This window comes from Triturus cristatus, chromosome 8 (genome assembly GCF_964204655.1).
Source record: "Triturus cristatus chromosome 8, aTriCri1.1, whole genome shotgun sequence".
In the NCBI taxonomy this organism is placed as follows: domain Eukaryota; kingdom Metazoa; phylum Chordata; class Amphibia; order Caudata; family Salamandridae; genus Triturus; species Triturus cristatus.
In genome coordinates, this window is record NC_140591.1 from 587,947,407 (window position 1) to 587,973,363 (window position 25,957).

At 43.5% G+C, this 25,957-nt stretch overlaps 1 protein-coding gene across 7 annotated transcripts in view; it reads right to left on the reverse strand.

The window, feature by feature from the left end:
* The window catches only part of KLF12 (KLF transcription factor 12), a 987,741-nt gene that overhangs the window by 99,327 nt on the left and 862,457 nt on the right, over nt 1-25,957 (reverse strand). The gene's annotated exons all lie outside the window — the stretch shown is intronic.

Consider the following 25,957-nt stretch of genomic DNA (forward strand, 5'->3'; position numbering starts at 1 on the left):
GGGTGAATATATGACATTGTTCTGCATTCTGTCCATCAACTGTTGTTTTTGCATTTGTCACCCCGAGTGGGACGGGTATGCTCAGACGTGAGTCCTGTGCTCTCCATGCCACTGGAATCAAGCTATTCTGGCTGAAGAGGGTGAAACCCCGAAACCAGTCCTAGGATGCTTGTTTCCAGTCCAGGGAGGACCTGGCTTGGCAGTTCGGGCTGGACTGTTCCCATGGGGCACAGGGTCAAGACTGATTTGCAGATGGCTGGGTTCAAACTGGAATGGCATGGTGAGGAAAAAAACGATGGATTTAGGCCCAGATCTCTGTACTGGGGTGAATGTATGACACTGTTCTGCATTCTGTCCATCAACTGTTGTTTTTGCATTTGTCACCCCGAGTGGGACGGGTATGCTCAGACGTGAGTCCCGTGCTCTCCATGCCACTGGAATCAAGCTATCCTGGCTGAAGAGGGGTGAAACCCCGAAACCGGTCCTAGGATGCTTGTTTCCAGTCCAGGGAGGACCTGGCTTGGCAGTTCGGGCTGGACTGTTCCCAGGGGGCACAGGGTCAAGACTGATTTGCAGATGGCTGGGTTCAAACTGGAATGGCATGGTGAGAAAAAAATGATGGATTTAAGCCCAGATCTCTGTACTGGGGTGAATATATGACATTGTTCTGCATTCTGTCCATCAACTTTTGTTATTGTGTTTCAAATTAGGCTACTGATTGAGGGGTATGAATCCCTACTCAAGCAGCAACTACAATCTCTATCAATGTGAAAGACAAGCAAACCCCATTCTGGTTGACCAGACCAGGACAAAAACATGAGTTCAGACCGACCACAATGGAGTGCGAGCTGGAAACAGGGACCAGGATATGCCCGCTGTACAAAGTATCATAAATTGTGGTTGCAAAACATTGTAAGATTCCATATCAAAGATAAGATGCAACACGCAATGGCACAGTGGTTGTTCCCAGAAGCGGCAAGGCTGCAATGCAAGGACTCACATCATTGTTGAGGAGGGGCTTGAAATGGGAAGTCTTGCGTTGAGGATGTATTGCGCACAGGCTGGTTTCAAAGAAGGTGTGGGGCTGTCATGTGGAGTCCTGCCTCACCGTTGAGGATGTTGTTGATGAGGTGCTTATGATGCTAAGTCCCACATCGAGGATGTGTCACACAGTGGCAGTTCCCAGGAGACTGTGGGCTGCGATGTAAGGTCCTGCATTGGGGATGCGTTGCACAGCAGTTCTGATGCGGGGTCTTGTCAGACGATGCGCCACACTGTGTCAGTTCTGCTGGTACCACAGGTGGGCTGGCAGAGCTCTTTCAGGACAATTTCCAAGAACTTACAGCTGGCAGATTCTTAGTGTTAGGTTCAAGGTTGTTCAGGCCTCTTCTGTCCCTGAGGCTCTCATCAGGAGGCCAGCCAAGCAGCCCTTGGAGTCACTCTGGTGGCCCTGGGTTCATTATGTGGGTCCAGTCCTTCTCATTCAAGCAAGAGTGCAGCAGGGCAGCACAGCAGAGCAGCAGAATGGCAGTCCTTCTTGCAACAAATCAGAACAGCATTCCTTTTTCTGAGTCCTCTACAGGTCCAGATGTGTACCGAAGAGTTGGGTCTGAGGGTCAAATATTTATATATGTTGGCCACTTTGAAGTAGAAGGTGGTTCTGGAGGTTTTCATACCCACAAGTTGTCAGGCAGCCCCTCTATTCCTGCCCTGGTCCCAGCATGTCTGTGGACACAAAAGACTTTGTGACAAACCCTTTGTGAGAGTGTTCAGACATGGCCTTTGTGACGTGTAAGTATGGTAGACCAACTGCCAGTTACACCCAGTCAAGTGACCCAGGGACAGGCTGCAGGCACCAAATGGTTAGGACAAGAAAATGCCAACTTTCTTAAAGTGGCATTTTCAAAAAGTGACTTAGAATCTGACTTTACCATTAAAGATGGCTTTAAATTACAACTCTTTAGACACTAAAAGTTATCACTTATTAAATGTAATAAGGAAACTCAACCCTATCCTATGCGAGAGATAGGCATTGCAGTAATGAAAAACACTTTTAGAGTTTTTCACTACTAAGACATGTAAAACGTAAAAGTACATATCAAACTTTAAGGTACCCTGCATTATGCATTATGAGCTATTCAGGGCCTTACCTGGGGGGTGACGTATGTGTTTATAAAAAGGAGAATTTAAGCCTGACAAAGGTTAATTTTGTCATGTCTACATGGCAGATTTAAACTACACTCATAGGCTGCAATTACACATCTGAGACACGTTTAAAGGGCTTTGTTAGTGGGTGGGACCATAAGTACTGCAGGCCCAATAGTATCATTTAATATACAGGCCATAGGCACATGTGGTACCATTTTTCTACAGACATAAAAGTAAATCAAGTATGCCAATTGAGTGTAAGCCAATTTTACCATGTTTAGGGGAGAGAGCACAAGAACTTTACCACGGGTTAGCAGTGGTAAAATGCACAGAGTCCTAAGGCCAGGATAAATGAGATCAACTAAAGTAGAAGACGTAACAGCAAATGTTTAGGGGAAGACCACCCTAGGACTCACAGGTCTAACACATGTCCCCGCAGCTGAAAGTGGGGAGAACTACCCAACCTCCTTGTAGTTCTCATCACTAAGGTGTAAAAACCTGGAGAGACCATCAGTGCTATAGTCCGACCCAGAACGGTGTTCCACAATAAAGTCCATTCCCTGTAGGGCACTGGACCCCTTTAACAGCTTGGGATTCTCATGCCTCATTTGCATGAGCCATCTATGGGGCATGTAGTCTGTCTGAGCATAGATGTGAGACTTAAATGAGCATGGTCGAAGCTTTTTCAGTGCCCAAACCACAGCAAACACTCTCTCCTCAATAGCACTACACCTCTGTTTCTGGGGAAGTAACCCCCTGTTAATGAAGGCCACAGGTTTTCTAGGCTCTTCTCATTTAACTGGGCTTCAACAGCCCCTACGCCATGCTCTGAAGCATCCATCTTTTATCATAGAGAAGGACCTCCAAGACCATCAATCAAATCTTTTTTTCTATTGAAGAAACCAAACTATAGTTTCGTCAAGCATCTATGATCCAGCATGTTTTTACTTAGTGAGTTGTTCAATAATGTACACTGAACTGTATCACAACACAATTAAATGATCCAATTACTTTTAGGGAAATAAACAGGCAGTCCTCTTTCTCAATTTATTGTTTTTTTGAAAGGACAGTTGTAAACATAAGCAAACATTGTAAATGGGGTGTTTCACATTCATTTAACGGAAATTGCGTTTAAGAACATATTGGTTTAGGACCAGACGTGTATAGACAAAATAAATTACATGACATGGTTTATAATACATTTGAAAAGGAATTAAACAGAAAACATACATGAAGAAAGATACACAGTTGCGTATCCAGTGTCCTATACTGTCAGATTTGTGGGGCATTTATCACTGTAACCTTCATAATTGTAGTCTGCAGCAGTACTACTAGACCCTATTCTACTGGTGGTCAGAGCTTAAATTTGTAATCCGATAAGATCTTTAATTTTTCCAACCGTGATGCACAATTTAATGTCTGCGTGCCTTGTTCCTATGTGAGCCATTTGTGCATTATGCAGCCATGCATTTATATACGAGTTTGCGGTTGGTAAAGCCGTTATCTTGCGGTACAGTTGTCAGATTACATTCTCAGAGGCAGTGGCGACTCCTTGAGGGAGTGCTGCGAGGCGGTGGGCAGGACGGGGGAGGGGCAGGGTAGGGGGTAGTAAACTCCGGTATTGGGCCAAACAGAGTTGACTAAAGAAATAAAGAAATGAAACAAATTACATTGCGCACTGCATCGCCAATTTGGCGTTGCAGCATGCGCAATGTAATTAGTTTTGTTTATTTATTTATTTACCCAAATTTGTTGGGCCCAATTCCAGAGTTTACTACCCCCCACACTGCCCCTCCTCCACCTCACCGCCCCGCATCACTCCCTCAAGGAGCCGCCACTGCTTGGAGGTCTAATGTCCCCTGGGGGGCCCGTACAGGCGCGGCCATGATGAAAAAGTGGACTTTCGGTCCGTTACGGCATTCATATCTAAGCTTATTTGGTCAATGAGCTGTAACCATTTGCTTACATGCAGTCTTTTACAGGTTTTTTAGTGATGGAGCAGTTCCCTTAGGTTGCATATCTGATGCTCCATTGCCGGAGGTGCACAGCCCCCGGGGTGCCCCGTGCGAGTACGATGGCGGTGGGTGAAGAAGCCGACACACAGTTAATTTCAGCATGCATGTGGAAAGGTAATGGGTCATTTGTGCTTTAGTCATTTACCTTAATTTGTTGTGTTCAACTCCTCAAGCGTGGGTCTAGTTTTCTGCGTGTTCTTGTGCGTGTTCTTGTGCTGATCCGACAGCAGTTGAAAGCCGAAGTGAATGGGTGGGCCCTACTTTATAATCGGTGCCTTTCCTATTGGTTTACTTTTGTTTGCCTTATGCTTCCTTGTTGTGAATTATTTTCTTTGTGCTTTTTTTTAACCATCTAACTTTATTGAGCAGCTGCACTCGTTTGAAGGCTTCACCACTTTATCATCATTATTGGTTTTGTGTGACCTATAATGTAAAGGTATTGACGATTTCACATGGTCATATCTAGAGTAATGAAAACAATGTTAACAAAACTGTAAATTTCATATATTGGGACATGGCAATGTCATGCTTATTTTCTGGAGCTGAAAGACATGTTATACAACATATTTTGTATGGCATGCGATCTCACATTGTATTTTCATGATTTAATTAGTGCCAGTATTTATTTACAGCAGAAGGGGACATACCAGTTTGGACCGTATGTCTTTCTCCTAGCTGTGCTCCATTCAAGAAGAACAGGCTGGTCTGGGTTCTAGATAAAATCCCACGGTTTTAGTACAGGATGACTGTGTGGAACTCTAGGCTGGGTTTACAATGCATATATGCTCAAGTTGTATGGTACTCTAATGTGCCCCAGAGGTCTGTCTATATACTCAAGGTGAAATTGCTCTGTGTCTAAGCAGAGTCTGCATCGTTTATAGCTTGTTTGCGAGTCATCTTATTATTTTGAGCTTGTGTTACCTCTGCTAGCCTCATGGTGCGTAAGGGCATGATTTTGTTCAGGAGCTGTGTGCTATCTCATTGATTTCATTGAGGCCATCGGAAGTTGTGCATAGATGCAGACTAATTTTGGCTTCAAGATTGGAGAGTACTGAGTCAGTGTTCACACATTTCACGTGTACTAGGACAGTCCATTTCATGTCATGTGCTCCATGACTCTTTTCTATGTAGTGATACAACATTGGTGCATTTTTTACTTTGCATTTAATGTGGGACCTGTGTTGTATGGTCTTTTTCTTTATGGCATGGGACTTTTTCTGATATACGCCAAGTTGCAAGGGCACATCATGCAATATATCACGTTCGGTGTGTTACAGTTGGTGAATTCAGAGTGTCTGATTGTTTTGCCATGGTAAATAAAGTGATCACCCTCTACTGTGCTCGCACATGCAGTGTAATTCCCACATTTGTGATGTCCTTTGAGGGGGGGAAAGCAAGCATTGTCCTGAAGGAAACATTCTCCTTTTTGTAGTATGTGTTCGCTCTAACCATGTTGTCTCTCAGGTTCTTGTTTCTTTTTAGAGCAAATATCGGAATCCCCTTTAGTCTTTCATGCTTCTTCACCGTGTTCCATTTCTTGCGTATGATCTTTTTTATATTATGCATTGTGCTGGAAAATGTAGTTAGAAAATTGGCACCACAAACGCCTTGGAGAATTATGAGCTTTGAGTACAGGTGCTGTACACATGGCCTCCTTGAGGGTTTCTAAGTCTTCCTGATAGGCCTCTGTCCAGATCACCTTCTTCGGCAGTTTTTTTAAGCCAGCTCACTTAGGGGGGGGGGGGGGGGAAGATACCATAACAAACCTCCAGTAATAACTGGTGAGACCCAGGAAGGCTCTCATCTCAGTCTGTGTTTTGGGGGTTGCCAGGATAGTCTAAATCTTGGTCCTGAAGGGGGCTGCATCTGGCCCCTGCCCACCATGTGGCTCAGATACACCACAGTACCTTACCCTATTAGGCACTTACTGGCCTTGATAGTCAGGCCCACCTGTTGCAGGGCCTGAAGCACCTCCTGGAGTTGGTATAGGTGTTCTTTGCCAGCAGGAGTTGGAGCCAGCTTAGTCATCAAAGTAGGCGGCACAAAATACCTCCTTCACTGCCAGGACCATGTTCACCAACCTCTGAAAGGTGGAAGGGGCATTCTTTAAGCCTAAGGGTATGACCCTGAACTGGAATTGCCCCTCTGGGGATGAGAATGTAGACCTCTCTTTTGCCCACTCAGTCAGAGAAATCTGCCAATATCTTGATGTGAGATCCAAAGTACTGAAGAATTTGACAATGCCCAGCCTGTCAGCTTGAGGGTTGGGGTGAGCACCAGTCTTGGTGAATAACTAGAGTCCCTGGTAGACTATGCAGAACCTACGTTCTAGAATAGTGCCTGGTGGGGCCACCATTGCCTAGTGGGGCCACCTTTTGTGCAAACATCACTGGACTGGACCATGGACTACAGAAGGGCTCAATCACCCCTAAGGCCTGTATCTCATACTTGATGCCAGTTCTGACCTTGTCCAGTACCTGTAAATATTAGTCTTAACAGGCATAATGTCTCCAGTATCAACGTCCTAGTTAAGCAAATTTGTATGTCCAGGGGCGAGGAAGAAAAAAGATTAAAACTGCACCAACAACTGGCAACAATCACTCCGCTGATATAGGGTCAGAGAAGTGGTGAGGATAACGTTCTCTACTGACCCATCATGCTCCTGGATAGACAGGGAGAGGTTCCTTCTCCTCATTCACTCCATCATCTATCATCAAGCGCATGGTGACTTCAGACCTCTTAAAGTGTGATGTGGGGCAATTTCTCTGATGCACCCTTACGGGGTTCTAGGTCTCTTGAAATCTGCCAGGTAGGTGGAATCCCACTTCTACTCCTTCACCTTTTATGGACCTGTCCAGCGATCCGTGAGCCTGAAGTGCTCGGGCTCTACAGCAGTGGTTCCCAAACTTTTTCGACCCGTAGCTCCCTTGCCCTATTTGCTGTTGGCCGCGGCTCCCCACTAAGTACGTTTTTTGGAGAGTGGGGATAATGTAAGCTCGGCCTCTGGAGTACTTTCTCTGAAAATAATTGGGATGAAGCTGATGAAGATATAATAATCATATACACAGGTGTTTCATATTACTAAGGTGGCATCTCTCATAAAATATTCCTTGTTACACCTCTTTGCCTATGCTTTTTAAGAGAGCCCTCTCAAACTTTTTTACCCACTTACAATACTAGATAGCACACCTCTGCCTATAGGCCCCATTGCCAAAGTGTTTCTACGCTTGAAGAATATTTGCATAAACTTCCATTTCTACCCATGTCATACGTGCGAACACACTTGACTCAGCAGGGTGACTCACTATTTTTTAAGCCAAATACAGCTTTATTTTAACTATCTCAACCTAAAATAGCCTCCAACTCTATGCAAGCCAAATAAATTCCTCAGACTTTTTTTTATAAACGTCGCTCTTTCTTGCTTCCAAATGTTGGCATTATGCCGTATATAGTGTTTTACTTCCCTGTGCCCATGGAGGGAGCATGCCTGTCTGGAATTGTTTGTGTACTGGAAGAAATATGTACTTGGAGTACCTATTGTTCAAGTTCACGTGAATACTTCATAACACTAAGGGCTGCATTACAATGGCGTAGGTGTCCGACTGACTATATGCCGGTTGCTCCACTTGCCTGATTAAAATCAGACCGCCGTGCAGGTCGGTCGGTAAACTGCTCTTTTCCCTTGTGGCTTGTACTGCGGCCCTAGAAAAAAGCAGCAGCACAAGCTGCAGTGGAAAAGGGCAAATTTTAAATATCCTTGCACCGTGTGGTGCCTGGCACACGGTACATGGATGTTTGGTGGAGTACCACTTGTGTCCCCCTGGGCCCATAACAGAGGCCCACGGTGGACACGGGCCCTGCTAGCAGCCCCTAAAGTCTGATTCCATCTACCGTCACAAGGCAGTCGGACTGCCATGTAAAGGCAGAGGGTCATCGTAATGCCTACAGCGGTGCCTACGATGGCACCGCCCCCATTGTAGGACATACGCTCTGACCAGTGGGCTCCTTGAGCCTGTCGGAGATGTCGGTCGGTCCCTCTGCCTGCTATACCCAGACTGACCGCATCATTATGTGGTAGTCGGAACCCAGCCTAAGATGTCGGATGGACCCATGGCCTCTCGGTGGAGATACGCCCAACATTATAATCGGGCCCATAGTGTGTTTGAGAGACAGGATAACTTTACTTTCCTGGTAAAATGCATTTGGAAAAAACCTAAACTATCAATGAGTGTAGCAAAATAAATAAGTTGTCTCTCACTTACTTTGGGAGTGTTGGAATGTGGGGATCCAGTAAAATATGTAGGTCATCTCCCTCGACATGCCATCAATTAAGCACTACGTTTCCGGCTTTTGGCATGTCACTTATAAATCATCAACATCATGATTTTATGTCTAATTAGTTTAACTGAAGCTAAAAAATCCTTCAACATTAAATTTAATAAAATGCTTGGTGTGTAGCTCCCTTAGCTAGTTTTAACGGTGCACCAGGGAGACACGGTGAACAGATTAGGAAGCACTGCCCTTGGAACTCTAAGGTAACCTCTGTCTTCTCCCCCAAGCTAACTGGGACAACCTCTTCCCCATGTGTTACACTCACCAACCCAGGCGTCTGCCCATCGTTGGGTGGCAGTGCCCTCTTAAGACATTTTGTGTCTCCCCTGGAGTGCCCATATTTGTAGCACTAAGTACACCTGGGGACAAACCTCCCTGTTCTATTGTTGAAGAACCCCTTCTTCTTTGGTTCTGTAGGGAACTGGTTACTATGGTTCCGTTGGGAAGTATTTTTGGGACCTGTTTCTTCTGGTGGAACCCCTTACCATCCTCTGGTGATCCCCCAGATACCTTTTATGGACCCTAGTGCTGTGCCAGCAGTCCGCCTCCTTAGCAAGCCCTCTGGGGTCAGTGAGATTACTATCAATCAAGTTTCGGTGCAGCTCCGGAAAAAAACTTACTGAACATCTGCTCTCTTGCAAACAGATGATACGCAACTTTATAATCATTCACACCACTACCCTTCACCCAACCATCAAGTGACTTGCAAAAGGAATCCATAAAGATTTACCCAGGACTGCTGAAGCAGCTTCTGACTGACCCTAAACCTTTGCCTGTACTTTTCAGGGGTGAGACTATACTTTCTGACAAGTGGTGTCCTTCAAAGGGGGGAAGAGAGATACTTCATCCTGTCTTCTTTCTTTAGAACCAGTAGGGCATCCCCCGTCTTTCGGTATGTGCCTTTAGAGACTAGCTCCCCAATCCTACTTAGACATCCTGTTAATCTCCAGGCCACCCTCATAGGCTTCAAGCCACTTGTTGATGTCATCTCCCACACCAAATGTAGGCACTAGATCCTTTGGTATGTGGACCCTCTTGTCTCTAGACGGCATTGTAGGTATGCTGTCACCATGGCTGCTGGACTCTGCTTATCTCGCTCTGATGTCTAGCTCTCTGGGGCTCCTTTCATGAGCCAGTCGCTCCAAAGCATGCTTCTCCTTTATTTTTTACTTTGCTATTGTCAGCTGAAACTTCCTCTCTGCCTTTCTGTCTGCCAGCTGCTCCAGGGATAGGCCTTGTGAAGGCACACTTTGCGCTCTGGAAGGGAGCTCTAATTCAGGGGATGTGTCATACCCATCCCAATGGTTGCTGCATCTCAGGGCTGGTATCCAGGCCCTGATCCTGCTCCTTCATATCATCCGCCTCATTCTTATCTTCTGTTGCTGTCAGCAACTGGTGATCCTCTGCCCAGGCACGCACAGCTCTCCTTTCCTTGCCAAACTGTTTAAGCTCAACCATAGTGTAGCTCACCAGGTTGATGAGTTGAATTCCCTTTCTGAAGGTATGGTTACAAACAGTCAAGTAGAATGAGAGTGAATATGGAAAAAGCAAATAAATGCGTATTAAATTATTAATCTGGGATTTTAGTGTAACACAAAATCACTGTGTGACACTTCACAAAAAATCCTCAATGCTGAACTCCAATGTTGGAAATTGGGTTAGTGGTTGAGGGTGGTGAAACTCTACTAGCAGTCAAACATAACTTAGAAGCAATCTGTAAACTATGTAAGTAGCAATTCAAACAATAATAAAATGAAAACACAACACGAGAAAATTTTCACATGAATTTAGACAAATAGAGTAACGGAAGATATGCAAATTTAAAGAGTTAAGTGAAAAAAGCAGTGGCAAAGGTACTGCTTCTGGATGGGGTCAGGATAGTGTGCTTCTAACTAGAGACGTTAGGCCATTCCACAGCAAATGTAGGTTAGCCCTTGCGTGTGTAAAGAAGATAGCTGGGGTAAGATGTCTATTTATATTATATTAAGTTAACCATGCACCAGTAAGTCCAGTATGCTTGCCCCACTGTTTTCAAAAGTCACCAACTGCCACTAGAAAATAGTGCCTAAAAGCACAAAGTGACTATTGTGCTTATCTGGTCACGTCAGATCGGGACAAAGTCATAAGTTCAGGCTGACCGCAATGGAGTGCGGGCCGGATACAGGGACCAGAATAGACACGCTGAACAAAGTACTTCCATCCTGGTTGTGAAGTGTTGTGAGTTCCCATGTACAGGATGTGTCATACTGTGGTGGCAATGTGAGGTCCAGGTGTGGAGATGCGGTGTGCAGCAGCAGTTCTGAGAAGCTGCAAGGCCACAATGCAAGGTCCTGCATCCTCATTGAGAAGCTTCTCGATGACGGGCTTGTAATGAGAAATCCCGTGTTGAAGATGGATCACACACCGGATGTTTTCAAAGACGTTGCTGGGCTATGATGCGGAGTCCTGCATTATCATCGAGGACCCTGCCGATGAGGGGCTTGCGATGTGTCCTACAGTGGTGGTTCCAAGGAGACTATAGACTGCAATGCAAGGTCTTGCATTGTGATGTATCCTTTAGTTGCAGATCCTCGGCCTTGCACATTTCATGTTTTAATGGAGAAACTTTTCTTTTATGTTTCCAAGATTATAATGTGTTGCGCCAAAATATAATTTAGGGTTCTACCTCGCTGATATCTTCATCATGATTGTGGCCTCTAACAACCCTGCTACCAAATGCTAATCACAAAAGCTAGTGTATGAACAATTGAACCCTACTCCCACATCTCAGAGCCGGGAAACAATGGCCTCCTGTCCAAACTTCTTTTAACAACATCTAACAACACCTCTAGGTTATTGTTCCAGTTTACCAATCTTGCCAAATCAGCGTGCATGTGTGAAAGGACCTTAGTAAACTCCCTTCTTACAGACCCACTTCTTCCTGCAAAAGGCATTCTTTAAATTAAAATATAATGTTCAGGATTGCTAAGAAGCCCCCCTCAAGGAGTCCCTCGTACGGTTCCAGCAACACATAATCTAGGAAGTTAGTGTGCATCTTGATTTCGATCAAGCTTTTATTCGCAGCACCATTTGCATGGTTGGTTTTCATCTCTATGTATCTCGCCAGCCAGTCCTAATGGTGGAATTGTTACAAATCATCTGCCATTCTGGGAGTGATCTGTGGTAGGACATCTCCTGTTGCGGACGTTGCATCCAAGTCAGTGTCCAAAGACCTGCTTAATGATGCTATGTTACTCTCCAATTCCAATAGTCCATTTCAACGTATCTACTTAGCAGCCAGTACCCCAATGGTCTTACCTTTTCTCAGGCTGGAGTCTCGTCTGTTTTCGTACATTCCTCAAGGCCTGCATCCTCTTAGGTCATTTCCTTTGTGCTGGCTGGTGGGGAATTGACTGTGTTGATCGAGACTTTTGCCATTTCTATGAGTCTCCAGCCAGTCCCAAGCCTCCGTTGGTTCATTAAAAAATAAGGATTTTCCATCTATTAAGTCCTACAGTTTGGATGGAAACATCAGCGTGTATTGCTGTTTAGCGTCCCTGAGTGCTCTCTTCACTGCTAAGAAGGAGGCTGTCTTTAGACTGTGATGGTGTCAGGGGACAATGTCACTGAGTCATTCTCAACCTTAAATGATTTGGGCTCAACCTTAAATGATTTGGGCCCCCACGTTTTTTGTATCTCTATCACAGTAGTGTAGTAGTTTAGTTTCCATTGGTCAAGGGGAACCCACCCAGAGGGGGGTGTCTGGTCGAAACACTGTGTGACTTATCCAGGGCATAAACGTTAGACAAGCCCTCCCATCCTGCCACGTCCGAACTGAACCAGGGTACCAGAAATGTCACCATATCGCTGCCTTTCTCTCCTTCCTGCATGCCCCCTATTCTCATGTTGTTTCATCTGTTTCTCCATTCCACATCTACACCCTATGTTCCAGCATGGTGACTCAGTCTGTGAGGGCTGTAAGCTGTATTTGTGTCCTCCTGCATGTTGGTTCCAATTGATTCAGGGTTCCCTCATAAAACTTCACTCTGTCAGCCAATTTATGCTGATCTGCCCCAAGAACTCCCACTTGAGTGAGTCTGTATCAATCTTGGCTTCTAGCACCTCCTTTGAGGCTACGATTGTGCCATTATCATATTTAGATGTTGTTGCAGTAGTTCTAAGAGTATGACCTGAGGGTCTATTTCTTTAGTCAGTCTAAGCTTACCCATAATGGGAGAGTATAAACTCCTGGGAGCACGCAGGGATGATGATCCTCTCTCTGGAGCGTAGTGCTGTTTCTGTCTTTGTCCCTTTCGCACAATATATTGTGTAGGTTCCTTCGCAAAGGATCGGGCTCTCCCTTACCCACCGGGTGGAGAGAGGGTGAGTTATCAAGGTAGTGTGACCACAGTAGCTCACAAATCTGAATACACACAGCGTATTCCACCAGGCCCAATCAGTCTATAGGGCTCACATCCATTTTTTCTATCCTTCCTCATGGTGTGACCTGGCTCAGAAGCTGCTATTGAGGCTTTGAGTGGGAGGATCAGTGTGTGTGGCTGAGGTGACTGGGAGGCCTCCGTCGTACTGCTCAGCCTGTCCACCAAGAGGCGCGGACTGCTGACCTCCCTCTGCCGGTGGTGCTATTGGAAGGCATGGGAGAGGCTCCCAGTGCTGCTGCCTTCTTCGTACAGGGGTCTGAGCTCCATCCCTGGTTGTCATAGGTGCTTTGCTTTGGGCATCACACCAAGTTGTATGCCCTTAGGGTTGTGGGACGACTGGCTAGAATGGCCCTAGAACTCCAGACCGTGTTCCTCAGCATGTGTACGCCGGCCTCAGCGTCTGCCAGTAGGCCGCCTGACAGCCTCTTTCTCTGGTCGTCACTGTTCAACATTCCCCCAATACATAGGGCTGGAAGCAGCATCCAATTCTTTCCTTGGAATGCTGCACCGCGTCTACCTACTCCAAAAAGCCATATGGTGGGAAACCAGGGACCTGGAAAAGGTGTTGCTTTAATGCACAAATTCAGTTTACATGCATTAGCACACTAAAGCCAGGCTGTTGGCTTTGCCAATGCTTGCTATCAACTTTTAGTTAAAGCAAGGTCAGATCAGAACAGGTGTTTAAAGTTGAAATGCATTTTGTGACAAATCTGGGCACATTAGGCCACATCTGCTATAACCATGTAAATTATTGGACAACAATGATCATGTATATGTAGCAGGTGGCATGGGCTCCTGTCTCAGTTTGGGTCCCTCCCATCCTGTTTCTCTCTAGATTTTGTTATCTGTTCTTCTGTTTCTTTGGTTGATCTCTTGTTAAGCGCTCTGATACCCTTTTAGGTTCATGTTTCTGCTATATAAAACTTTAGGAAAAAGAAATGTAACATGCAAAGCCAGGTCTGTAGGTGAGGCAAGCCCTGCCAAGTCTCAGATAAGGCAGTAATTAAAAATTGACTTTGAAACTGGTCCCTACTGGGGCCTTTATTCACTTATTTAACTTTATAGGCAAAAACGCTGATTGACTTCTCAACATGGCAGCAAAAACTCCTAAGGTAACAGAGGCAATTCTGCTGACATTTTATGTTTTACTTCATCTTGCATTCCCCAAGACTGCTTACTTTTCCAGTACTTCTGTAGTTGTATTTTTCTTGCAATATATGATCTTATATTGTGCATACAGTGAACTGAGTCACCTCTAGGAGTCTAGGTGATGTCACTGTTTGAATGAGTGTTCGAGATGGGGCACGATTGACAGGTTGGAGTTGAGGCTGAATGCAGTATGAGTTTCTCACAGTGTCTATCAGTGGGCCATGAGGCTGTTCTGCCTACATTCTTATCCAATCTTTCGCCTTTCTACAAGGTCCGGTGGTCACATATGGGCCTATTGTAATTAACATCTTGTGTGAAGGAAATATACACCCTTGTTAAATTTTTGATAGCACCTACAGTAAAGAAAATGCTTTGTTTGCAGATGAGAGACAGAGAAAGAAATAAAGAAAGAAAGAAAGAAAGAAAGAATGAAAGAAAGAAAGAAAGAAAGAAAGAAAGAAAGAAAGAAAGAAAGAAAGAAAGAAGGAAAGAAAGAAAGAAAGAAAGAAAGAAAGAAAGAAAGAAAGAAAGAAAGAAAGAAAGAAAGAAAGAAAGAAAGAAAGAAAGAAAGAAAGAAAGAAAGAATGAAAGAAAGAAAGAAAGAAAGAAAGAAAGAAAGAAAGAAAGAAAGAAAGAAAGCGAAAGAGAGACATTAAGAGTACGTTGAAGGGGAAACAGTGCAAGGAAGTACTTTCAGAAGGAAAGATTGAAAAGACAATGACGAAGAAGAAGATGATTTGTGAATGCATGATTTCAGATAGATGTGGGGAGAGAAAAGGGGGTAAACAAGAGTGACTGAGACACTCCAAAGACCACTAAGAATTCCGCAGACCTTAGCAGTATTTAATTCACAGCCTCATACTTTCAGATTTAAAACATTTTCAGTTCTAATTACGGGCAATATTACCATCGTCATTACTCACGTATCTGGTACTGCCAACAAGTATTGACAAAACCAACAGCTCTGCCTCCCCATCACCGGCCTTTAATGTAACTTTGAAGAGACTCCCTTGCTGTGCATGCTGCCACGATCAGGAGCCAATCATAAAATATGATTACCTTGTAGCACTGGCATAACGAAACTTGAGCGGGCCCCCTTCAAAGCACATGGAGGGGCTCCCTCTGGCTCAATGAGGAGAGCTACGTCCAGAGTACTGTGCTGAGGGGGACCTGTGTTACGCCACTGCCTGGTAGCGATTTAAAAGTGCACGCCGTGGGCATCTTTAGGCTTTAAATGTAGCACCCTTTATATCAGTACCTGCTGGAGACTGACATAGCGGCTGCACGGACTGCTGCTGCCCAGTACTTCCGCTTTCAAGCCCACAAGAAATACAAGTAAATATTTTACAAGGAGTTTGATTTGAGGTCTCTAATGGAGCATTATAGTTATTTCACAGTCGCATAAGTGCAGAACTGAAGCATTTTCAAGATTATTTACAACAAAGTTATTGTTGTTACTCATTTATGTTATGCAGGGCCACTGGAATTATGTAGCAGGAGAGGGCTACATTATGTAGCAGGTTTGACTAAATTATGCGGCAAGAAAAGGCAAATTATGTGGCGTAATGCGGCACATTGTCTGATAGTATTACTTAATTATTTTGTCATTTTTACACTTGCTTACACTGTCTGTGCATTGGTTGTACCTCCGTTTAACGCCCAAACATGGCAATAAGCAACAGAAAGGCGAGAAGCCATTCTTTGAAAAAGACTTTTGACTGCGCTGCAACAAGTGTTGCTACGATTTTGGTAACTTTTGAACCTTTTTAGCTAGAAACATTTTTAATGTTGAAATCTGCAGATGATGCAGCAGATGATGGATTATGTGGCAAATGTGAAAGATCCATAATATTGCGAAAAACGCTGCAGCAGCACAATCGCATACTTTAAGGGCCACTGATCTTATACAACCGTTGGCAAAGCCAAGAGTTCTGGCTTGTTTTCGGTGTAATGTCAATTATTGTACTATGTACCTAGATGCAATAACAGAAAGAGGCAGAAATACAGTCGGGTGACACACTATGGCAAGCCCAAATGTTTAGCTTACATGTTTAAGCCACGCCCTTAAGTTCATAGGTCACGTCCCTTTGCGAGACCTCTCTGTTTTTTCAACCCACCTGCTAAATCAAGCAAGGAACAGGAAGAAATTAAAAGACTCAATTTGAACAGCCAGGTGGGTTGACTTTACAAATGGGGGTATGTTTTTTAGATGAGCTGATACAGGTTTGTCATTTGCAGGCGCTAAAATGTCTCATTGTTTTAACTTCCATAGCGCAACACTAAAACCATTCGGTAAACATGTCACTACAATGCGCAGAGCAGGTCATCGTCATTTATTTTTCCAAACTACAAAACGTGTCTTTTCACTTGGTTATTTTGTATTTATAAATCTATATGTTTTTGTATTTCTCTGTTGATATATTTGTTTTAAGAAACACTTATTCAACCCCAGCAGCACTGTATACAACACGATTTAATTTAACTTCGTCCAGCCAGTGCCTGACCATTGCTGGTTTTTTACTGCCACCTAGTGGTCATTTAATTAAGTTACCAAGCATTCGAGTAAGAAGATGATGCTTGGCAGCACCAGCGGCATCAAGTTTCTGTCAGCAATGCCCATATCAGCCGAACTATAGAAAAGCAACACTATACTTCCCGGTGACATACCGAAGCTTAGAACAAACGTCAAACAATCAATCTGAGCCAGTTTTCTATTTATACATTAAAATAAACAACTTTTATCACATTAGCTTATGTTAGTTTTGCTTTTATTGAATACCATTCACGTATAAGGTTGTCAGCGTGCTTGATGTGTCAGGAGTGTTTAGCATAGCTCATGTACGGAATGAAATTGAGTTCACAGCCCTGGGTTTCTATACACAGTAAAGTGTGGATTTTGCACTGGACAAATAGTTCAATGGCAAGATTTCATGGCAGTCAGTGGGGAAGATGCATACATGTGTGCCTGTTTCTGAATTGGATATAGGCAGTGCTTGAAATGGAGAAATAAAAGTGCAGGTACTCTGTACCAGAGTACCTGCTTATTTCTGAGAAGTACCGGTACTCTCCAATTAAAAGAAATACATCTCTCTTGAAAAGTGCAGGTACTCTCCCTCTCAAAATAAAAAAGTGCCGGTACTCAGTACCGGCCCATTTAAAGCCCTGGATATAGATCAAAACATCGCATTGCATGAGCAGGGAAGGAAAAACTTAAATCGCGACTTTATCTGACAATATAGTAGAAAGGGGACTGGGGATGAGATGGTTTTTCAGATGTACCTGTGTGGACAGGTGCCAAAAGTCAGAGGGGCTCCTCTAATAACACAGGATTTAGGATGGTATGGGGGTGAAGGACGCAGGAGGAGGTCGGCTTGAGTTAGTTACATACATGAGAGAAATAGGCACATATTCTTCCGCTGCTGCTCTCATGGCACAGTGGCGTGAGAAGGGTGTGAGGTGGGGGGAGATGGCCAGGCGACAAAAATAAAGAAACAAAAGGACTTATCTTTGCCTCACCGATCGCCACACTTCTCCTTTCTGCTGAGGCGCCCAGAATCCTCCCGCGACCAATCCCAGCGCCTCTTTCAAGCATGGGAGAAGCACTGGGATTGGCCTGAGCGGGCTTGCATTCCGCTCCAAAGGTGACTGGGAGCCTAAGCATGCAATGCAGCTTGGATTGGAGAGATGTCAGTGCGCATGACCGTTTTGCCATCCTGAGACAGCCAGCCAAACCGTCAGTGCCACCACTCCTCCAGTGACTGCCCCCCGTGATGGCCCAGCCCACAAGACACGGCAGAAAAGGAAAAATACAACAATAATAAACATGTTTTATTATCATTTTATCTTTCAAATTTTGAGGCCTCTGGCGGGGGGGGGACGGGGACGCTCCTCTGCCATAGCGGAGGAGCACCCACTGATAGCCTCATGTGGTATTTTGAAATGTTGGTACAGGGCTTGATGTAAAGCTCGGCGGACGTGTTACTCATCAGAAATGGGACGGATATGGCATCTGCCGGATTACAAATACCATTGAATATAACAGACTTGTGTAATATGGAGGGCAGAATATCCTTCACGTGTGTGATGGAGTAGCCCATCCACCGAACTCTAAATCATATGCCCTAACAGTGGCATATGTCTGCCATCTATGTGCATTGCTAAATTGAAAAATAAGTGCAGAGGTTTAGAAGAACACTATTGGGAGTTCAGAATGCGAGGTTGCAAAAACACCATCTGCATAGTCTTGATTTCGCTTCACGCCTCTTTCTTCTGCTGTCCTACCCTTCCTGTCACTTTATTCCAGTCTTGTAGGTTCTTTTGTATCCTCACTTTTCTCCGAGGTCACTGTTTTCCAAGCTGTCTCTTCCTCCTTCCCAGATCAGGGTCCAAGTCTGAGGATGCAGAACAACTCCTGGTCCCCAAAAAGGGGTGTTGGTGCCAACCATCTGCAACCACAGGCACAGATTAAGAAGTGGACCATATACAATGATTTTCAAATAAAAACATTTGAAAATAGAACCTTCATCACTAGTTTGGAGAGTTGAAGTGTGAAGGCTAAAACGTGCCGTTCATTGATAAATAAACTACCTCTGAACGCAGGAACGGTCAATGAGATTGTGATTCCAAGTCCCACATACAAGGCCGGCGACCGCACCGGGCGCTGCCTTTGGGTGGGGGCGCCGTGTTTGAAAATATACGAGGTTTTAAAAGCACCTGTTGCTGCGTTCCAGCTTCGAGCAATTTTCAGGAAACTATCAAATTGTCAAAATAACTCCAGGTGATTAATGTTCTTCCTGGATTGAGATTGAAGTTTAGTCTAGTGGAAATTTTGACTAATTGTAAGGTAGCAGAGAGGGTTAATATGCCTACTGCGAGGAAAATGTACTCTGCAGATCACAGAGTGTATATAATATAAATAGGTCAGTGGTTAGTGCTTTGGTTAGAGAGATCATTTTGTTACTTGCATTTTATAAGTTAAAATTCTATGATAGAGCAGTCAGCTATTAACTGTCATCAAAGAGTTACATGCTAACTGCAAGGTATAGATTAGAGCTTTCATTATCCTATTGTTGCAAAAAGGGTTTATTAAGGTAGAAATTAATTCTTATTATAAAAAAAGAACCCCCCAACCGTGGAGTTAACTTTTAAATTCTTAATTTGTGCTTCTCCAGACCAAGCACACTTAAACTGTACTGCCTACCAGTATGGATGGTAGGTGACTCTTACACCTTATAATCCTGTGCCTTATGTAACATTTTCTATACACTGTTCTACACATGTGTGATTGTGTGTGCGTGATGTTAAATGACACCCCACACTGGTAGGGATGGCGCTATAAAACGAATTTAATGCATCTGAGAGAAAGTGGTTATGGAGACGAGGGGTGCTGTTAGAGTGTGGTAGTGAGGGAATCCGTGGCGGAGGTGGTCATTAGGGGGGCGCCAACAAACCTTGTCGCACTGGGCGCCACCAGCACGAAAGCCGGCCCTGTACACATATGAGGAGCTTCTAAATGTGATCCAGCTGTGCAAGGATTGGTAATGTATCGCATGGTCTCCAGTTGCCCACATTAGAGGGGCAATGTAACCTAAGTTCGCTGTGTATGTTTTTTTTTACTTATAGTGGAAAGAATGAGCTGCCCAGGTTCTGACTTAAACATATGTTCCAGAGGTTCTATCGACATATCTGAGGCTGGCACTCAACCCTATGTCTTTACCAATTGACAGCTTGATTAACAATGTGAAGCCATTAGGTGACAAGAAGTGGAATAAAAGGAAGAGGAGAATTTTTCTCATAAAGCAGTCTTAAAATGCCTAACTATGCTGGTGACTGGTACTGGGAGGCTATAGAGTAGTATGGCGAAATTGTGTACAATCTGGAAATGGTTGTGTGTCTGGGTAGTTAATTTTTGGTTCTGTGTATGAAGCTGTTCACACGTTTTCAAATTTTCTTTTGCATGTTGTAGATTCCCATAGTGCTCTTAGGCAGAGATAGCAACACATTTGAATTATCATAGAACAAGTATTGCATGTATTTCTCTTTTAATTTTTAGAAAGGCTACCAAATGAATTTGAAATACAGTAGATGTATTTGACTTTTAGAATCAATGTAAGGCATGCACTATTTTTCATGATCAAAAACAACTCCTTTTCATTAAAACCCCTCTATTTTTGCTAAATTCACCTGCCAACGGATCCCTTCGTTGTCTGATGGACAGCACAATGACCCCTTGACTTGTAGACCTATGGGGCACCTGGAAATGTGTACCACTTTACAATTACCATTGTTTAGGCTACAGCTTTGGATGAATCACAGCAAATAAGAGGTGTTAAATTGTGTAGTCAAATATTTTCTATAAACTTACTGTTGCCTTTAAGAAATGCTTATATTCTATGGTGTTGTTATATATATAGATAGGCATGGCAAAAACGTTATTACTTTCTCGTGAACACGCCAGGGTGATCTGAGTAGAAAGCGTTCCACCTGGGGAATGTCTGCAGTGAATTAATTTACATAATGTTAATTAACCTTAACGTTTAAATACATAATTTCTTGTATTCCACTTTTTAAACGGAGTTCATGGTTTATTTCATTTATATGTGTTCCATGTCTGGCATGTTAAAGGGGTGGGAGTATCTTTGTGATGGACATATGATATTCACACAAATTTCATAGGCCTGTTTCTCGCTTCCGTCTCCGAAAGGATATACAAGCTTTTTGCAGTTACTACATTATTGGCACATATGCTAAGATAGCAGAGTTTTATTGGACAGAATAAAAATGATGTGTTCCACTGTCAGTGGCAGCTAATGACTAACAAATGAACTGAGTATGAATATTTGCTTTGACAGTCTCAGTTGTACTTTTTAACTCAGGTGAATTAATTGATATTTCTGCTTCAAGTGCAGCAGAAATAATTGTGTTGGGCAATAACCATAGTTTGCATATACTGAAAATTGTTGTCATCCAAATGTATGCTTCGGGCAATCTGTGTCAGTATTTTATAGGCATGAGAACAACAATTAATGTACTATGCTGAATTGATAGGAATGTATTACGAAATCACAGCACGCAACACTCATGTGAACAAGTCCGAAGAGGAAACTGCATCAGTGTCAAAAATAATCACAGCACTTTGAGATTTAATTTGGAAACAGATCTGGAGCAACACCTTTACTAACTGAACATGTCGTCAGTTTGAAGAACAAACTACTTTATAGTTAAGGACAGATAGAAAGGTCAGACATTTCATGTGCACTTGTATTTGAATGTTGTCTTTGAGACCTTCTGTGTAATATGGGACATAACTGTGCATATTTTTAAGAATTCTACCTTTTACTGTCTTGACAAACTTTGCAGAGATACTCATTCAATGACAAAGCATCTAGACATTCAGAAACCTGTAGGTCAAAAAGTAAACAATTCTAAATATCCTCCCGGAAATTAAATTGATTAGCTCTGTTTAGTAAAGCCACAGGATGCAACATATTGACATGAAATAAAGCGTATTTTGAACAAGAAAAAAATTATCCAACAGCGTCACTGCAATGTGAAGTTTACCAACTAGTTCAATGACCTTCACTGTCCAATCAGATCTAGTTATAGTCTTTCTTTTTTAGAAAAATAACATGCCCCCCTTTTTATTCCCTCTCATATCCTCGCTAACTCATGGGAAGTTATTGTTAGCTACGAAGAAGTGATACATCCTAAACAGTTCTATATTTAGGGTACTACTTACCTTCACTAGGGTTGCACGTAAGTGCTTTATCTGCTTCATGCTCTTCTGCAACCTGCATGCTTATGCGCAGCTTCCATGCACATGACTTAAGGGACTCAACATAACCTTACAAACAACGTTACACACTTCCCACCTCTGCCACTGTTGGAAACTGGGCTACTGGTTAACGAGAGTGAAACCCTACTCAAGTAGAAACCACAATCTCTGTAAGAGCAAACCCCAAATTAACCTGCACTTAACCCTCTGTTATCTTGGCACAAAGCAGTCAGGCTTAACTTAAAGCCAATGTGTAAAGTATTTATGCAGCATTTTTAACAGTAATAATGTGAGAACACAAGAAATATTCCACTCCAATTTAGAAAAAAAGATTAAAATGTAATCAATTATTTGACACCAAAAAGACAAAAATCTAATCAGTAGAAATGGAAAGATGCAACATTAGCATTTGAAGTAAAAATAGTGCCTAGAAGCACAAAGCTCCAACTGTGGTTATATTGTCGCGCGGGACCGGGACAAAGTTACAAGATCAGTCTGATCGAGATGGAGGGTGGGCCAGATACAGGGACTAAGTTGGGCCAACTGAACAAGAGTACATTAAATTCTGTTTGGGGAGTATTGTGAGATTTCGGGTCAAGAATGTTGTGCAGTGGTGGGTCCCATGAGCTGTGAGGCTGTGATGTGAGGTTCTGCATCATTGTCAGGGATGCAGTCAATGAGGGGCTTGCAATGTGTACTCCAGTGTCGAAAATGTACTGCGCACAGGTGGGTCTACGGGGCTGTGTTGCAGAGTTCTGCGTCACTGTTGAGGATGCCAGCGATGAGAGGCTTGCAATGTAAAATACTCTGCCAAGGATGCGTTGTGCAGCAGCAGTTTCAAGGAGACTGCGGACTGCGATGTGAAGTCCCGCGTCTGGGATGTGTCGAACTGAGGTGGTTCCGATGCAGCTGCGAGGAGATGCATCGCAATGCATTGGTTATGCTTACAGGACCACAGCTAGACTGGCAAGGCACCTTCAGGCCCACTACAAAGGGTCTAGGACTGGAGTGGCGCAACTTGGGGGCTAGGACTCCCAGCAGACAGAGCCAATGTGCTGGGTTCAAGGTGGTTGTAGCTTTTTCTATCCCTGAAGTCCTCATCACGAGGCCCACCAACTAGCCCTTGAAGTCACTCTGGTGGTCCTGGGTTCAAGATGCTGGTCCAGTCCTTTCATTCAGACAGCATGGCAGGTGGCATCAGGGCAGCAGGACAACAGAGCAGCATTCCTTCTTGCAGAGCAGCACAGAAGTCTTTTTGAATCTTCCACAAGTTTAGAGGTGGACGGAAGAGTTGGAACTGACTGTCCACTCTCCATACCTGGTGCAAGCTTTGATGTAGGAGATGGTTCTTGAGGTTTCCACCCCAGAGGTGTTTGGAATTTCCTGCCTCCCTGTCCTGGCCCCAACCTGCCTGCGGTCACAATAGACTAGTGCCAAACCCTTTGTGAGTGTGTGCAGACAGAGTATTTGTGATGCGCAAGTATGGTAGGTGACAGCTCCTCCCTATTGACAAGTCAGAGATGGCCCATTCTGCCAACACATATGCTCCTTTGTCTCACTGTCTGGGAGCAGTGCACAAAGGTCCACTGCCATCTACACCAAGTCATGTGACCTAGGAAATAGGCTGCAGGGCTTAAATGATTAGAACAAAAAAATAAAAACTTTCTATAAGTGTCATTTTCAGAACTGTGATTTAAAATCTGACTAGAGTATTTTAAATTTCAATTCTTCAGATACCAAACTCGATATTCCTACCTGCTCCTAATTGAAAGTCGTCACTTATTAAATGTAATAAGTTAACCCAAGGTTATCTTATGTGAGAGGTAGGCCTTGAAGTAGGGAAAATTACATTTAAGAGTTTTTCACTACTAGGACATGTAAAAGTTAAAAGTACATGTTCAACTATTTGAACACATTGCACCCTGCCCTATGGCCTGTTTAGTGCCTAGCTTAGGGGTAACTTATTTGTGCTAAAAGGGAAGGTTTAGGCCACAGTTTAAAACTGCACACACAGGCTGCATTGATAGGCCTGAAACATGTTTAAAGGGTTACTTAAGTGGGTCGCACAATCAGTGCTGCAGGTCCACTAATAGCATTTATTTAAAGGTCCTCGGTCCATGTATTACCACTTTATCAGGGACTTACAAGTAAATTAAGTGTGCCAATTGGGTGGAAGCCAATTTTACCATGTTTAAAGGACAGAGCTTACACATTTCAATACATTTTATTCATTCATGTTTGATTAATTAAAATGATTACATGTCGCAAACTGTATATTGTAATTACACATGATATAAAACAGTGGATATTACATACAGGGTAGTGTTGCAAGGAATTTAAAAAAAGATGCGAACTGTGGTGTTTCATAATTGAAAAAGGTTAAAACATACCAAAAAGACAATTCAAATAATGTTAGCACCTTATGACTTTAACAAACAGTGTCAAAGGTTTTGAGGGCGAGGGAGTAAATTGCAATGTGCCGTGTGCAAACTGGTAAGTCTTCCTGCTGTTTGGGCTTAGGCTTCTAAAGAATCAACACCTCTGGATGATTTTGTCTTGGTTGACAGGGTGTCCCTTCCCTCGCTAGTTGAGGATCACCCAAAGATGATGTGTTCAAGGTTAGCAACCTCTGGAGCACTGGGCCGCATGACCATGTGGGGTGCTGTATATATCCCTTGAGGGTATTAGTGCTAGTTGGCTGCTCTCCTAAAAGCTGACTGCTACGTGCCATGCCTGTGGTGTGTGGCCAGTAGTTGTTGGCATCACTTAAATGAGTGAGAGACTAATAAGGCGAATGTCAAACACTCACCCTCAGTCAGAGAAATGGGCCTAAATCCATTGTTTTTTGCTCACCACCCCTTTCCAGTCCGGGGATGCCTTGTTCTGGCAGGTCATGCTGGATTGCTCCCATGGGGAGCAGGGTCAAGGCTGATTTGTATATGGCTGGGTCCAAACTTGAATAACGTGGTGAGCAAAAAAACTATAGATTTAGGCCCAGATTTCTGTACTAGGGGTGAATGTTTAACATTGTTCAGCATTCCATCCATTAATTGTTTTTTTTGTATTCGTCGTCCTAAGTGGGACAGGTAAACCCGAACGTGGGTCCTGTGATCGCCATGCCACTGGAGTCAAGCTATCCTGGCTGATGAGCGGTGATACTCTGAAACTGGTCCTAGGATGCTTGCTTCCAGTTTAGACTGGATAGTTCTCAAGGGAAGCAGGGTACAGGCTGTATTGCATATGACTGGGTCCAAACTGGAATGGCGTGGTGAGCAAAAACCGATAGATTTAGGCTCAAATCTCTGTACTGTAGGTGAATGTTTGACATTTTTCAGCATTCCATCCATCAATTGCTCTTTTTGCTTCTATTAATATATGTTACACTGCAAATTGTAAACCCATTCATAAACCAACATCTTGGTTTGTGAATGGGTATATGTAGATCACACCCTTACATTCCATTCATCAGATGAGTGACTGAGAGTGGTATTAGATGATGTAAAAAAGAAGTGAGAGAGTCCAAAACATCATGGCAAATATAAGAAGGGGTGAAGTTACATTTGTTGAGAACTTTAGCTAGACATTGTTTTTTCAGTGCCCAATATTACGTTTTCAGAATCAGCTGCAAGAAATCATATCCCAAATATAATCTCTCGAAAAAAAAATAATCTTGCAGGCATCTGCCAAAATCATATTTTTCCCTTTGGGCTCATATCCGAAACTCTAATTGCACAGGTCACTATTGACTATAGGATTTTTCTTTTAGTTTCCAATTATTTATCCAGGTAATCAATTATTTGCAATTATTATTGACTACTGAGTCCTCGCGCTGAATTTTAAACAAAAAGTAAAGCAAGTATTGCAATAATCCAGGCAGCCAGTCGAGGAGAAACTGAGATTCTAAATAGAAAGAACCTTAACCCAAATTTCTTTGGAAATCTCATACATGAGGCTCTCTGCCAGATATTTGTGGGAAGAAGACTGGTTTTAAGAATGGACGCGCATCATCAGCGTGCTGATGGATGAGTATACCAGAATGAACCAAACCCAGGGGGCCAGTTCTACAGAAGTAACATCAAACTGATGCCAAATGTTGACTCAGTGTGTGTGTAGGCAGG